This window comes from Mustelus asterias, unplaced genomic scaffold (assembly GCF_964213995.1).
Source record: "Mustelus asterias unplaced genomic scaffold, sMusAst1.hap1.1 HAP1_SCAFFOLD_1061, whole genome shotgun sequence".
Classification (NCBI taxonomy): Eukaryota; Metazoa; Chordata; class Chondrichthyes; order Carcharhiniformes; family Triakidae; genus Mustelus; species Mustelus asterias.
The window spans coordinates 35,255-40,000 of NW_027591006.1; positions in this window are offsets into that span (position 1 = coordinate 35,255).

A 4,746-nucleotide genomic window follows, 5' to 3' on the forward strand; every position below is an offset into this window, starting at 1 on the left:
TCGGACCTCTCAGGGACAAAAGTGGGGACTTATGCTTGGAGCCCAAAGAAGTAGGGGAGATCCTAAATGAATACTTTGCGTCGGTATTCACAAAGGAGAGGGATGTGTTGACTGGGAGTGTCTCTGAGGGGAGTGTTGAACCGTTGGAGAAAATCTCCATTACAAAGGAGGAAGTGTTAGGTTTGTTAGAGAATATAAAGACTGACAAATCCCCAGGGCCTGATGGAATCTATCCAAGGCTGCTCAGGGAGATGAGAGGTGAAATCGTTGGGCCTCTGACGCAAATCTTTGTCTCGTCACTGGACGCAGGTGAGGTCCCAGAGGATTGGAGGATAGCCAATGTGGTCCCGTTATTTCAGAAGGGTAGGAAGGATAACCCGGGTAATTATAGGCCGGTGAGCATGACGTCCGTGGTGGGGAAGTTGTTGGAGAAGATTCTTAGAGATAGGATGTATGCGCATTTAGAAAGGAATAAACTCATTAACGATAGTCAACATGGTTTTGTGAGAGGGAGGTCATGCCTCACTAACCTGGTGGTGTTTTTTGAAGAAGTGACCAAAATGGTTGACGAAGGAAGGGCCGTGGATGTTGTCTATATGGACTTTAGTAAAGCGTTTGACAAAGTCCCTCACGGTAGGCTAGTGAAAAAGGTTGGATCCCATGGGATAAAGGGGGAGGTGGCTAGATGGGTGGAGAACTGGCTTGGTCATAGAAGACAGAGGGTGGTAGTGGAAGGGTCTTTTTCCGGCTGGAGGCCTGTGACTAGTGGTGTACCGCAGGGCTCTGTATTGGGACCTCTGCTGTTTGTGATTTATATAAATGATCTGGAAGAAGGAGGAACTGGGGTGATCAGTAAGTTTGCGGACGACACAAAACTGGCAGGACTTGCAGATAGTGAGGAACATTGTCAGAGGCTACAGAAGGATATAGATAGGCTGGAAATTTGGGCAAGGAAATGGCAGATGGAGTTCAATCCTGATAAATGCGAAGTGATGCATTTTGGTGGGAATAATGTAGGGAGGAGCTACACGATAAATGGAAGAACCATAAAGGGTGTAGAGACGCAGAGGGACCTGGGTGTGCAAGTCCACAGATCTTTGAAGGTGACGTCGCAGGTGGAGAAGGTGGTGAAGAAGGCATATGGCATGCTTGCCTTTATAGGACGGGGCATAAGTTGGGGTCTGATGTTGCAGATGTATAGAACGTTGGTTCGGCCGCATTTGGAATACTGCGTCCAGTTCTGGTCGCCACACTACCAGAAGGACGTGGAGGCTTTGGAGAGAGTACAGAGGAGGTTTACCAGGATGTTGCCTGGTATGGAGGGGCTTGGTTATGAGGAGAGATTGGGGAAACTGGGGTTGTTCTCCTTGGAAAGACGGAGGATGAGGGGAGACTTAATAGAGGTGTATAAAATTATGAAAGGCAAAGATAGGGTGAACGGTGGGAAGCTTTTCCCCGGGTCGGTGGTGACGTTCACGAGGGGTCACAGGTTCAAGGTGAAGGGGGGGGAGGTTTAACACAGATATCAGAAGGACATATTTTACACAGAGGGTCGTGGGGGCCTGGAATGTGTTGCCGGGCAAGGTGGTGGAGGCGGACACACTGGGAACATTTAAGACTTATCTAGACAGCTATATGAACGGAGTGGGAATGGAGGGATACAAAAGAGTGGTCTAGTTTGGACCAGGGAGCGGCGCGGGCTAATTGTTCCTTGTTTCTCGTTTCAAGGCTTCATTCTATGATCATCTTGCTGGTGCCAGTACAGAGCGAGACTGCGGATAGTTGGGAACCTGTCTCGGGGGCAGGGAATTCATATGGTGTCGTGGAAGTGGAAATGACTAGGGTTGGGAAGCATTTTCCGATCGGGGCCATTGTGATCTCCTGGACTCGTTTCGATCGCCTCAGGGGGTCGGAGAGGAATTTCCCAGATTTTTTTCCCCATATTGGCCCTGGGGTTTTTCACTCTGGGTTTTCGCCCCTCCCTGGAGATCACATGGTCTGGAATGGGGGGGTGGGGGTGAGTTAATAGGTTGTAATGAACAAAGCATCGTAGCTGTGAGGGACAGCTCGGTGGATAGGATATTGGTATGTAGATAGGCTGGAAAATTGGGCGGGGATCCTGGATTCAGGATTCAATCCTAGACCGGGGAGCGGCGCGGGCTTGGAGGGCCGAAGGGCCTGTTCCTGTGCTGTATTGTTCTTTGTTCTTGTCTATAGAATTTTGGAAGATGACCAGCAATGCATCCAATATTTCCAGCGCCGCTTCCTTTAATACTCTGGGATGTAGATTATCAGGCCCTGGGGCTTTGTCAGCCTTTAACCCCATTCATTCCCCCAGCACCATTTTCTTACTAATCCTGATTTCCTTCAATTCAATTCCACACTCTCACTAAAGCATTGGTTCCCTAACATTTCTGCCAGGTTATCTGTGCCTCTTTTGTGAAGACAGAACCAAAGTATATGTTCAATTCTTCTGCCATTTCTTTGCTCCCCATTATAATTTCCCCGGAGAGATGGAGAGAGGCAGAGTCACTGAGAGATAGGGATGAGATAGTAATGCAGAGAGTAACAGTGAGATATTCAGGAGGGCAAGCAGCTAATAGTGGGGTACAACAAGGATCACTCCAAAGCCACAGATATTGCCTCATGTTGCCGCTGTCGCCATTTACCTTAAATCAGCATCCTCTGCTTTCCAAGCGTTCCCCCAATGTGCCGATTATCTCAAAGCCGATCCTCTCAGTCCCGGGACATCACTGCAGGAGTTCCTCAGGGTGAGTGTCCCAGGCCCCAACCATCTTCAGCTGCTCCATCACTGACCTTCCCTCCATAGGTGAGATGTTCGCTGATGATCGCAGCATTCACAACTCCTCAGATTGTGAAATAGTCAATGCCGGAATACTGAGCAGGACAGGCAGCATCTGTGTAAAGAGAAGCAGATTCTGGGACTGGGGGACTGAGAGACAGGAAGATAGTGAAACACACACAAACGCAGTGATGCACACACATAGATACACGCACAGTCTCACACACAGACACACACACACATAGTTACACGCACAGTCTCACACACACACACACATAGATACACGCACAGTCTCACACACACACAGATAGAGAACAGTCCCACAGTCTCACTCACAATATCCTAATCTCCCTGGCATTAAGGGGCAATTCATAACGGCCAATCAACCTAACGCGCGCATCTTTGGAGTGTGGGAGGAAACCGGAGCACCCGGAGGAAACCCACGCAGACACGGGGAGAACGTGCAAACTCCACACAGGCAGTGACCCGAGACCAAAATTGAACCCGGGTCCGTTGCACTGTGAGGCAGCAGAGCTAACCACTGTGACACCCATGTTGGCCTTCATTGCAAGAGGATTGGAGTAGAAGAGCAAGGATGTCTTACTGCAGCTGGACAGAGCCTCGGTGAGACCACACCTGGAGTCTTGTGTGCAGTGTTCCTCTCCTTATCTGAGGAAGGATGTACTTGCCACAGAGGGAGAGCAGTGAATGTTCACCAGACTGATTCCTGGGATGGCAGCATTGATGTCTGAGGGGAGATTGGGTCGGCTGGGCCTGTATTCACTGGAATGTAGAAGAGTGAGCGGGGATCTAATTGAAAGGTATAAAATTCTGACAGTGCTGGACAGGCTGGATACAGGGATATTGTTTCCTCCGGCTGCGGGTGTCTGGAACAAGGGGTCACAGTCTCAGGATACGGGGGGGCCATTTGGGACTGAGATGAGGGGAAACCTCTTCACTCAGAGGATGGTGAACCTGTGGAATTCTCTCCCACAGAAAGCTGTGGAGACCAAGTCACTGAATATATTTAAGAAGGAAAGAGATAGATTTCTAGACTCTAAAAGTGTCGAGGTGTATGGGGAGAGCGCTGGGGTATGGCATTGAGACAGAGGATCGGCCATGACAGTGTTGAATGGTGGGTCAGGCTCGAAGGGCTGAATGGCCTCCTCCTATTTTCTATGTTGATGTGACCGCCCCAAGTCTCTTTGGGTCTCCACTCTTTCCAGCTTTTCCCCATTCATAAAGCAATCTGTTCTATCCTTTTTAAAGTGGGTGACCACACAATTGTCTACAATGAAATCCATCGTTCACTCTTTGATCCATTGACTTCAGACATGAAGATTTGTTTGTCATTTGAAGCTTCCAGCTACAATGCTGCCAATGCTGCCTGTTTGTGTGCACTGTGGCAAACTTTCTATCTCATCATCTTAAACCCTTACTAAATACGGGAACACATATCCCACCTTTGGACAGGAAGAGATCATTTTGGCATGGCCAATCCACCTAACCTTCGCATCTTTGGACACTAGGGGCGGGATTTCCTGTCTTGGGGCGAGGGTGGCTGAGGTGATTTAGTCATGGTGAATACACGGGGCTATGGGGATAGGGTGGAGGGGACAGGATAGGGTGGAGGGGAGGGCCTGGATAGGCTGCTCTTTTGGAGAGTCAGTGCAGAATCGATGGGCTGAATGGCCTCCTTCTGCACTGTAGGGATACTATGAGAGACTTTGGCATGGTCCTGCCCTGCCTGTTACAATTCCCAAGGTGGGCGGGATGGGAAACTTCCACAGTTGGTGTCAATTTAGCACGGCCAATCCACCTAACCTATTCATCTTTGGGCACTAAGTGGCAACGCAGCATGGTCAATTCACCAAATCTTCACATTTTTGGACACTAAGGGGCAATTTACCATGGGCAATCCACCTGACCTTCTCATCATTGGA